This window comes from Phyllobates terribilis, unplaced genomic scaffold, assembly GCF_046119375.1.
Source record: "Phyllobates terribilis strain yellow unplaced genomic scaffold, ASM4611937v1 Scaffold_3__8_contigs__length_932513732, whole genome shotgun sequence".
NCBI classification, from domain to species: Eukaryota; Metazoa; Chordata; class Amphibia; order Anura; family Dendrobatidae; genus Phyllobates; species Phyllobates terribilis.
The window spans coordinates 171845694-171857877 of NW_027362763.1; the positions used below are offsets into that span (position 1 = coordinate 171845694).

General features: G+C 48.7%; 1 protein-coding gene across 4 annotated transcripts in view; it reads left to right on the plus strand.

Annotated features, from left to right (window-relative positions):
- Window positions 1-12184, plus strand: part of SLC35G2 (solute carrier family 35 member G2) — a 67050-nt gene that overhangs the window by 16165 nt on the left and 38701 nt on the right. Inside the window, exon 2 of one of the 4 annotated variants that reach the window (XM_073674280.1) lies at window positions 6248-6395. The exons of the other annotated variants lie outside the window; for them this stretch is intronic. The gene's annotated coding sequence lies outside the window, so the exon portion shown is untranslated. The remainder of the gene's footprint in view (window positions 1-6247; window positions 6396-12184) is intronic. 4 annotated transcript variants of the gene reach the window in all.

The following is a 12184-nucleotide window of genomic DNA, read 5'->3' on the forward strand; positions in this document are numbered from 1 at the left end:
TGCTCAACTGACGCACTTCAGAGCGCAGGCTGTCCAGCTCACTAGGGGACTTTGCTGGACCTTGGCTTCAGCAGCTACCGGGGAAAAGGTGGATGCTGCAGGCACTGGGGTGGCTCCTCCCTGGTAACATTGGATAGCAGTTGTTTCCAGGGGCTGCAGTCCTTTTATAGCCATGTCCTTAAGGGTGTCAAAGGTGGCATCTGGATGATCCAGGGACCACCAACGCACAGTCCTGCTCTGCTCTTGAGACCTCAGTCCCTGGATAAACTGTTCCTTCAGCATTTTATTTTCATCAATGATGCTGGTTGGACTAACCTGTTTCAAAGCTCGCAGGGCCCCTTGTAAACGCCAGGCATAGTCCCGAACACTGTCCTCTGGTTGCTGAGAGCAGTTGTAGAACCTCATCCGAAGGTCTGTCTCAGTACGATTCTCAAAGACAGTCTGTAACTTTTTAAAGATTGCGGACACTGACTCCTGTCCTAATACAACAGCAGCTCTTTGCCTGCCTGTCATAGAGTACATGTCCAGTATTCCGCATATCTTTCTTTTAAATCCAGACAGGTTATCTGGTTTGCCGCTGTACTGGTGGAGCCACTTCGCTCCCGGAATGTACGGTAGGGCCATGGGTATGACAGGGGTTACAGGCCCTGCTGGTGGAGCGGCTGCTCCGGCCTCCTCGGCGCCGAGCGCGGGTTGATGATCAGGGTGGCTAACCGGTACCCCGGCGTTGTGCTGTTCTTCAGACATTCTGGCGCCCCCCTAGCGAACCGTGGCCTACCTTCTTTTCTTTTCTTCCGGTAGGCCGCAGCTCCGCAGGTGACGGTCTTCTTCCGGACCTTTCGTCGCTTGCGTCCTACGTCAGAGCGTTCACCGGCGCTCCTTCCAGGACCTGGCGCTTCCTGGTTTGACGTCGAGGCGTGGGGCGTGTCCGAGGCTTCGCGCGCTTCAGCAGGTACGCCTCTCAGTTTCCCGCAGTTACGCCCTTCTTCCCGCTCGGCGGCCCAACAATGGCGGCAATCTTCGCCACAGTTAAATACACAGTTTTTGATTAAAGGCGCACAGTACCCGGTGGCAACGGGCACAACACTCTGTCGTTGCAGCGGGCATGGAATCCTGTTCATGACGGGTGTGGGGCCTCCAGTTTCTTGCCTTTTCCTGGTAAGTTTATGACCTGCCTGGAGCTAGGCCTAACTTGGTCTCTGTCTTGCACCTGCTGACCTGGTGGTAGGGCCTTCTGTTGGAGATCACACTCCCTGGTCTCTTGGGCCTCTGTGATTCCTGACCCTGGGATAACGGTCAGCTTCTGGTGTTCCTGGGACATGTAGTTCGCCAGGGGTTCCGGTTGTTTCTGCTGGTCCTAGAGATCCTTGCAGACACGGACCCGGTGTCCGGTATGTGGTCTTAGGGTGAGCTGGCTAAGCTCCTCTGCCCCCAATGTAGCTCGCTTACTTCACTTGCCTTCGGCCGCGCTCGGGGTCCTCACTAGGCTTCACACTGGCAGTAGGCCTCGCTACTCTTCACCGCTCTTATGGCGTTGGCACGCCTTGGGCTCACTAACTTGAGCTCTCTGAGTCTGGGCTGGACTGACTTTCTCACTGGCTGCAGCAGACTTACTTTCTTACAGACTTAGACAGACTGACTGTAGACTCCAGACTGTAGATTTCAGACTTGACTGCCTCACAGACTCCTTACAGACTGAGCTGCCTAGCTCCACCTTCCCTTTTTATATCCCTATCTGGGCTCCCTCTGGTGGTCTGAGGTGGAAGGTGGAGGTGTGTGAATGCTATGAGGGCCTCTTGTGGAGGAATCCGTCCATGCACCCCTCTAGGATCTGTGGCACCAATGCGCAGCAGGGCGCCACATTAGCTCTTGGCCATGCCAAGGTGCTCCGAAGCCTCCTCATTTGCATGTGAACTTAAAGTTATTTTCTCGGGCACTCTACTGGTAACAGCTCCAGTGCTAGTATGGTTGTTATCAGGGGTGGATTAAGAGTAGCCAGGGCCCCGAGCAGTTTAGAAGGTGTGGGCCCCCCCATAGGTACCCGATGTATCACGTGACATGTCACATGATCCCCTTTTGATAGATCATGTGATAGGTCATGTGACTAACACAGATGCTTTGGTGACATCTGTAGATAGAAAATTATGGAAAAATTTTTCCATTATGTACACAGCCCTATACATAACATAGCGCTATTTATAGCAGAGCAGCGGTGGGAGATTCATTTCCTTGAGGGGCCACATGAGAGACCATGACTGTCGTGGAAGGTGAATCAATAGGCTGAAATTAATTCTGCTCAATATTAATAATATTAACAAAATAATAAAAAATATATTAATTGTATGACTCAGGCTATGTGCCCACGATGCAGAAATGCTCCGGATTTTTCCTGAGCGTTTCTGCATCTCCCTGGCAGAAAAAACGCATGCGGATTGTACATGCGGATTGTACATGGGAATTGTACATGCAGATTGTACATGCGGATTGTACATGCGGATTGTACATGCGGATTGTACACGCGGATTGTACATGTGGATTGTACATGCGGATTGTACATGCGGATTGTACACGCGGATTGTACATGCGGATTGTACATGCGGATTGTACATGAGTTTTTCCTGCCAGGGACATGCGGATGTGAAGCGTTCTTCACATGCATTTCCGCATGCGGGTTGACAAGCGCTTTCCAAGCAATGTTAGCATCACTTGGAAAGTGCTTGTCAACTTAGTCACACTATATAAATCTATGCAAACAGCATGGATTTATATAGTGTGACCAAAAGAATGTTTAAAAATAAAAAATAAATCTATACTTACCTTCTGATGGCCCCTGGAGTCTTGCTTCTCTCCATTATCCCTTGTCGGGAGATCGCGGTACACTGAAGGACCTGCCGACGTCAGCGTTGCGTGACCCGTCACATGACTATGACGTCAGTGCAGGTCCTTCAGTCCATCGCGATCTGCCGGCATGAGAGGAAGAGTGCACCGGGGGCCGCCAGAAGGTAAGTATAATATTTATTTTTTATTTTATTCTTTTTTTTACAGGTTCTATGGTAACCGAACCGGGTCCGGAGGAGAGTCTCCTGTCTCCTGTACACCCGGTTACACATTGAAACGCATGGATTCCGCATCTACATATGCAGTGATGCGTAATCCATGCATTCCAATGCAAGTCAATGGCGGCGAAAACGCAGCACTTCCGCAAAATAATTGGTAGTGCTGCGTTGTGCACAGCACATGCGGATTATCATTGGGGAACATGGCAGACCTTCTACCAAGCGTTTTTTAAGCGTTTCTGCAGCGTTTTTGCTGCTGCGGAAACGCTTAAAAAATGCATCGTGGGCACACAGCCTTAATATTGAGCAGAATTAAGTATGCTGACATCCCCCTATATACAGTTTGAGCCCCCACATAACTCCCTAGATACAGTATGAGTCCGCACATAGCTCTCTAGATACAGTATGAGCCCTCACATAGCTCTCTAGATACAGTATGAGCCCTCACATAGCTCCCTAGATACAGTATGAGCCCGTACATAGCTTCCTAGATACAGTATAAGCCCGTACATAGCTCCCTAGATACAGTATGAGCCCGCACATAGCTCCCTAGATACAGTATGAGCCCACACATAGCTCCCTAGATACAGTATGAGATCCCGCATAGCCCCTATATACAGTATGAGCCCGTACATAGCTCTCTAGATACAGTATGAGCCCCCACATAGCTCCCTACATACAGCATGAGCACGCACATAGCTCCGTAGATACAGTATCAGATCCCGCATAGCCCCTATATACAGTATGAGCCTGCATATAGCCTCCTATTTATAGTATGATCCCCCACATAGCTCCCTATATACAGTATGAGCCCGTACATAGCTCCCTAGATACAGTATGAGCCCGCACATAGCTCCCTAGATACAGTATGAGATCCCGCATAGCCCCTATATACAGTATGAGCCCACACATAGCCTCCTATATATAGTATGAGCCCCCACATAGCTCCCTATATACAGTATGAGCCCGTACATAGCTCCCTAGATACAGTATGAGCCCGTACATAGCTCCCTAGATACAGTATGAGCCCGTACATAGCTCCCTAGATACAGTATGAGCCGCACATAGCTCCCTAGATACAGTATGAGCCCCCCACATAGCTCCCTAGATACAGTATGAGCCCCCCACATAGCTCCCTAGATACAGTATGAGATCCCGCATAGCCCCTATATACAATATGAGCCCGCACATAGCCTCCTATATATAGTATGAGCCCCCACATAGCTCTCTATATACAGTATGAGCCCGTACATAGCTCCCTATATACAGTATGAGCACCCACATAGCTCCCTACATACAATATGAGCCCGTACATAGCTCCCTTCTCTGATCGATTGTCGGTTCCACTGCCAGCTCAGAGAATGGTCGAATGCAAAATGCAGCTACCTGGGTGACACCTCTGACCACCGCATGAGGTGGCCTGAAGGCACCCCCCTGACGGCTGTACCCAGGTCACATGCCCCCCCTGATTCCCCTAGGTATGGCCCTGTATAGTTTATATGACAATACATGACTGGCATCTATAGTATAATCAGGGATGTGTCCTTCTGCCAGAAGCCTCTATAGATTGTGCAAGCGCAATACCTGCGCAGTCTGGCCACAAACAGAAAGACACATCCACATCCCAGACAGGGATGAGGAGTGTGGCGCCGGAGATCGCGGTATGCATAAGCACTGAGCGCATACCGCGATCTCCGGCACCATAAACACATACGTGTTCGGTCCTGTCATCTCTGGAGAGGCCGGGGGAGGAGTGTGGCGCAGGCGCCGGTTTCCGGCACTATTTTAGTGAAGACAAATATGAACAGTGTCTTCGACAAAATGGACAGCGTGGTATGCGCATGCGCGTACTTTGGCGCCATTTTGTTGAATACACTCTGCACATTTGTATTCATTCAAATGAAACCGGGTATCGCGCTATGCGGACATGTGGAGCATGGACCAGAGTGATTGGGGAGCATATACCAGGATGGGGGGGAAGCATGGACCAGGATGGGCGAGCATATACCAAGATGGGGAGAAGCATGGACCAGGATGGGGGAGCATATACCAGGATGAAGGAGCATATACCAGGATGGGGAAGCATACACCAGGATGGGGGAGCATACACCAGGATGGGGGAGCATATACCAAGATGGGGGACCAGGCTGGGGAAGCATACACCAGGATGGGGGACCAGGATGGGGGAGCATATACCAGAATGGGGGAAGCATACACCAGGATGGGGGAGCATATACCAGGGTCGGGGACCAGGATGGGGGAGCATATACCAGGATGGGGGAGCATACACCAGGATGGCAGACCAGGATGGGGGAGCATATACCAGGATGGGGGAGAATATACCAAGATGAGTGACCAGGATGGGGAAGCATATACCAGGATGGGGGAGCATATACCAGGATGGGGGAGCATATACCAGGATGGGGGACCAGGCTGGGGAAGCATACACCAGGATGGGGGACCAGGATGGGGGAGCATATACCAGAATGGGGGAAGCATACACCAGGATGGGGGAGCATATACCAGGGTCGGGGACCAGGATGGGGGAGCATATACCAGGATGGGGGAGCATACACCAGGATGGCAGACCAGGATGGGGGAGCATATACCAGGATGGGGGAGAATATACCAAGATGAGTGACCAGGATGGGGAAGCATATACCAGGATGGGGGAGCATATACCAGGATGGGGGAGCATATACCAGGATGGGGGACCAGGATGGGGAAGCATATACCAGGATGGGGGAGCATATACCAGGATGGGGGAGCAGGACGGGGAAGCATATACCAGGATGGGGGACCAGGATGGGGGAGCATATACCAGGATGGGGGAGCATATACCAGGATTGGGGAGCATAGAACAGGTTCAAAAGCTAGTATGATATACTGTGATACAGACATTAGATGTTATATGCTAAACACATTGTTATATCCCATATGATGTCTGTACCAAAAAACAGCAATTCTGGTGTTTAGATTTTTTTTCTTTACGTTTACTGACCAGGTTTTATATTTTGATAAACCAAACTTTTATGTATGCGGTCAGGGCCTGCTTCACCACCCGGCGCACCTGGGCAAGTGCCAGGGCTCTGAGCAAGAGGGGGCCCACTCGCCGTCAGGGATACCGGCACGCTATGGACCTCCAGGCTTTAAACTGCTTTCAATACTTACCTCTCCTTGTTCCTCCGCAGCTCCAGTGTCTTCCGCATCTTCCGACTTGTGATGTCTCAGGGCAGAGGGCATGATGACGTCACTACAGCGAACCCCCTGTGCTGAGCAGTCATAATGCAGAGAGCCGGGAGACGCTGAAGATTCTGGAGCAGTGGGCAGCGGGGAGAGGTGAGTATTTGATTTTTTTTTTATGTATGGAGCAATATCTGGGGCCCATTCTGTGTGGAGCATTATATGGGGCACATACTGTATGGAGCATTATATGGGGTCAATTATTCTGTATGGAGCATTATATGAGGCCCATTATTCCGTATGGATCATTATATAGGGTCCATTATTCTGTATGGAGCATTATATGGGGCCCATTATTCTGTATGGATCATTGTATTAGGCAAATTATTCTGTATGGAGCAATATATGGGGCTCAAAATACTGTATGGAGGACTATATGGTGCCCATAATACTGTATAGAGAACTATGTGGTGCCCATAATACTGTATGGAGGACTATGTAGTGCCCATAATACTGTAAGGAGGACTATGTAGTGCCCATAATACTCTATGGAGGACTATGTAATGCAAATAATACTGTATGGAGGACTATGTAGTGCCCATAATACTGTATAGAGGACTGTGTAGTGCTCATAATACTGTATGGAGAACTATGTAGTACCCATAATACTGTGTGGAGGACTATGTGGTGCCCATAATGATGTATGGAGGACTATGTAGCGCCCATAATACTGTATGGAGGACTATGTAGTGCCCTTAATACTGTATGGAGGACTATGTAGTGCCCATAATACTGTATGGAGGACTGTGTAGTGCTCATAATACTGTATGGAGGACTATGTAATGCCCATGATACTATATGGAGAACTATGTAGTACCCATAATAATGTATGGACGACTATGTAGTGCCCATAATACTGTATGGAGGAGAACTACAGTGGGTACAGAAAGTATTCAGACCGCTTTAAATTTTTCTTTCTTTGTTTCATTGCAGCCATTTGGTAAATTCCAAAAAGTTCATTTTTTTTTCTCATTAAAGTACACTCAGCACCCCATCTTGACTGAAAAAAAAACAGAAATGTGGACATTTTTGCAAATTTATTAAAAAGGAAAAACTGAAATATCACATGGTCATAAGTATTCAAACCCTTTGCTCAGTATTGAGTAGAAGCACCCTTTTGAGCTAGTACAGCCATGAATCTTCTTGGGAATGATGCAACAAGTTTTTCACACCTGGATTTGGGGATCCTCTGCCATTTTTCCTTGCAGATCCTCTCCAGTTCCATCAGGTTGGATGGTGAACGTTGGTGGACAGCCATTTTCAGGTCTCTCCAGAGATGCTCAATTGGGTTTAGGTCAGGGCCCTTCTTTTGCATGGGGCCCACGAAAACCTGGAGCCGACCCTGTATGTGGTGATACTAAATATGTTATTTTTTTAAAGTTCTTTATTTTTAATGATGCGGAAAAAGGAGGTGATTCAAAGTTTTATTTATTTTTATTAAAAATGTATTCTTTTTTACTTTAATTTGATGGTCTTTTAAGGAACTTGAACCTGCTATGATCTGATCGCTTATACTATATTCTACAATATGAAAATATAATGCCTCCTGGAGTACCTAGATGGTAACCCACTGGTGTTCTGTAAGGAGCCAGTGGGAGCCGATGAGCACACCCACTTATTTACATGCTGTGATTCACAGTGGCAGTTAAATAGTTAAACAGCAGCAATCGTGGTTAGCGGCAATTGTTACTGTTAAGCCACGTTCACACGTTCAGTATTTGGTTGGTATTTTACATCGGTATTTATAAGTAAAAAACAGGAGTAAGTGATAAATACAGAAGTGGTGACGTGTTTCTATTATACTTTTCCTCTGATTGTTCCACTCCTGATTTTGGCTTACAAATAAAATAAAAAGTACTGACCAAATACTGAATGTGCGAATGTGGCCTTACAGGCAGATGCTTGCTATGTGTTGCAGCCGGCATCTACCCTGTATGGAGCAGACTCAGCTCCTGAACCCGCTCCATCCATGTGCACTTTGACTTTGGCTTACATCAGGGTGTGAAAATGGGTTAAGGGCAGTCACATTAAAAGTTTGAAAAGTGCAATTTTTTTCTCTTTTTTTTTTTTCAATTAAATTTTTTGCTTAATAAATTCAAAACACATTGACTTGAATTGTACAATTAACCTAAGGTACTGAGGTTAATATCAATTTATTCTTTAGTACTTTAGGTATTTATACACTTTAAAATTGCAAAAAAATGTCCTTTCTAACAGAGTCCCAAAGTAAAACCCTAGCAGTAAAAGGGCTAAAGCTTGCCATATACACATGAAATAATTATAGGTAAAACATTCCGCTGACTTATCTGTACATGCACTCGGCACCACGTACATGTGTTGTCGTTGTGGGATGGGGAGGAGCTGCTGACAGACATTTCTGACAGTCGCTTATCTCCCAGAGATAAGTGCGGCGCGGATTGGCCGAAGCATCGTATTTGTGGGTCGGGCCTTCTATAATCCAACTAATAGGTCTAGCCTGTGCAAGGTTATCACAACGACAGTAGCCAAAATTAATTCATAAAAAGAGTCCTAAATTCTCACATTTCAACATTACAGCTGTCACACTTATACAGGGATTGTAAGGTTTCTAACATAGTTACAGAGTACGGTTGAACAAAGACAAATGTCAAATGAGGGGTAGGAAAGGATAAAGGATAAAGGGGATGAGGTATTGTGACATGGCGCGGGGCTGTTCCTCTTTACTCGCTTGTTCTCTATCGTCACTGTTGCTCTCCAGTTCACCACAGCCCAGGTCAGTACTATAGTCCAGTTAGCAACAGTCCTATCCTATGTTAAGCACTTCTTTCCCCTCAAGGGAGCTAGGTTGCCAATATGGCCGTAACTTAGCTTCTCTGCTTCTGACGCTCTGGAACTCCCTCCCAGTGCACTCCCTCTTTCTTCGCCTCGCTTTCTTTGCCAGTTACCTCTCTGAGTTGTAAACTCAGGGCCATACTAGTAAGTGTTTTCTCCTGGGACCCGTCTCCGATTAACCACTCTGTCCTTCTGTCGGTTTTCCTTTCCTCTTTGCTTCGGTTCATGCTAACCACCATGTTTGTCTCCCCTCACTTCAGGACACCCACTTCATGCAGTACTGCTACTGTTTTGACCTTAGGTCTACTTTAGATGAACAGAGGGCCCTATCAGGCAGGAATCTGTCTTTGTCCCTTCACCTTAGCCACTCCCACTCTAGGCTAGTCCCAACCATTAACTCTAATTCTCCCTACTGTAGGGCAGAACACATCATAACACCATTAATGCACCTCACAATTCACATTACACAATACAATAATACACTTATTCTTCAAGGGGGAACTTGGGCAGTATGTCCATCTCTTTACAGTATCTCCCTAAAGAGTACGTTTTTCCCTCCTGATCCCAAGTGTCTATCTATTGGATCAACATTCAGAAAATAATTTTATACATCTATATATGCAAATTGCCTCTTCAGACAGAAAGACGACTTGATATTGACTTTTAGGATTTCTACTTCTAATAGGTGGAATTATAGTTCAAGTCTTCTTCCTCTCTGAAGAGGCAATTTGCATATTTAATTTCCCAGATGTCCACGGCATGGCATATAAGTCTCCTTACTCTGGCATGTCAGGTATGTCACTCTCCACAAAGAGAGATGTTACCCCTTAGACTCTAGTCAGAGGCCTCTCATACAGCCTGTTAGGACTGAGCCTACACACTTACATGGGTAAAGTAGGAGAGATGCAACACCTGCACTCAACAGGTCCCTGTTCAGATTAGGAAAGTCCCTGATCTGACCCTGATTTGTTCCTGCCTGACGGTGGAGGTTGGCACCCTAATAATTCGAAATGACGCCCCCAGTCATTGTCGACTGACCCTGAATGTCCTTAACTGCAACAATAAAGCAATAATAACTATAGAACGAAATACACATAAATTAGAGGATGAGGAACAGGCCTATAGACATGTTCACACAGTCACATAGGAAAGACGGAGGAATATTAGCAGAACCAAAAAATAAACGGAAGATGTGGAAACCTAAAACGTAAATGGGTGGTAGGGAGGAAGACACACAAACAAACCACAGGAAAAGCAACAGAGATTAACAGCGCAAGATAATCCTTAGCTGAGGAGCTGGAACTCCAAATACCCATCTGTTATGCGCTGTGCAGAGGGACCCAGCAAGACTGACACCAAACCAGCAAAGGTACAGCCGCAGATGCACTTGGCACAAACTGCCCAGCTAGGTGAGTCCTTGAGGGCCGAGCAGGGGCGGACCTACCGCCCGTGCAGTCCGTTCATTGAACGGGGGCCCCGAGGGAGAGGGGGCCCCTCCAGCAGGGCCGCCATCAGGGCATGACTGTCCTAACTCCAGTATGAGGCCCGGCCAGTCAGGGCCCCCTCGGAGCCCCGTTGGGGCCCCGCTCTTGTGCGTCTCCTCATGGGGCCCCTGCAGGGCCGGCGTCAGCACCCGCGCACCCGGGCAAATGCCGGGGCCCTGAGCAGGCGGGGGGGGCCCTCACCGTCGGGCACCCCGCGCGCTATGGAACCCATGAGCGGAGGAGAGCGGTGTCAGCGCCCGCTCCCCCCCACTTGCTCAGGGCCCCGGAGCAATACTTACCCCTCCCCGTGCCTCCGCAGCAGCTCCTGCATCCTCCGCGGCTGCTGCACTGTGACGTCTCTGGTCAGAGGGCGCGGTGACGTCTGTACACCGCGCTCTCTCCTGAGCAGTCACAGCGCAAAGCGGGATGAGGCCGGCGACGCTGGAGTCCGGAGCAGCGGCAGCAGGTGAGACGTGAGGTGAGTATTTGATTTTTTTTTTATTGTATGGAGGCCTGTGGCATTATAAGGGAGGGGAGTGAGGTGGGTGTGTGTGACATCCTGCATGGGGCATTATAAGGGGGGGGTGACATCCTGCATGGGGCATTATAAGGGAGGGGGGCATGTGACATCCTGCATGGGGCATTATAAGGGAGGAGGGGTGTGTGACATCCTGCATGGGGCATTATAAGGGAGGGGGGAGTGTGACATCCTGCATGGGGCATTATAAGGAAGGTGGGGGTGTGTCATCCTGCATGGGGCATTATAAGGGGGGTGACATCCTATATGGGGGGGAACAGCCTGCATGGAGCATTATGTGGGGGGAACAGCCTGCTTGGGGCATTATGTGGGGGGAACAGCCTGCGTGGGGCATTATGTGGGGGGAACAGCCTGCGTGGGGCATTATGAGTGGGGAACAGCCTGCATGGAGCATTATATGTGGACCAGTATTCTGTATGGAGCATTATATGGGGGCCAGTATCCTGTATGGAGCGTTATATGGGGGCCAGTATTCTGTATGGAGCATTATATGGGGGCCAGTATCCTGTATGGAGCGATATATGGGAGCCAGTATTCTGTATGGAGCGTTATATGGGGGCCAGTATCCTGTATGGAGCGTTATATGGGGACCAGTATCCTGTATGGAGCATTTTATGGGTGCCAGTATTCTGTATGGAGCAGTTTATGGGGGCCAGTCTCCTGTATGGAGCATTTTATGGGGGCCAGTATACTGTGTGGAGCGATTAACTGGTTTCTGAGCTATTGTGGAATTTACAATAGATATCACTCATGTAATGTAAGAAGTGAAATCTTTGCATTGTACTATATATACATATGACTCGCCCCCTGGGCCGTGGGGTACTCGGAGCCGGGCAATAGGGAGACGATGGGGGTAGTAGTGGCGACCCGGTTCCGTGGCTCAGGGTGGTCAGACCAGTGGTAGTCTGCGACGCGCTGTTGGTGTGTCCGACTACGCCACCCGTGGATTGCGGTCAGTGCGGACCGCCGCTGACAGGTAGACCGCTGCAGCTGATGATGTATGCAGCTGGGATAGTGTGACTCCCCACGGGAAGAGTGCGGCCCCAGGGCAG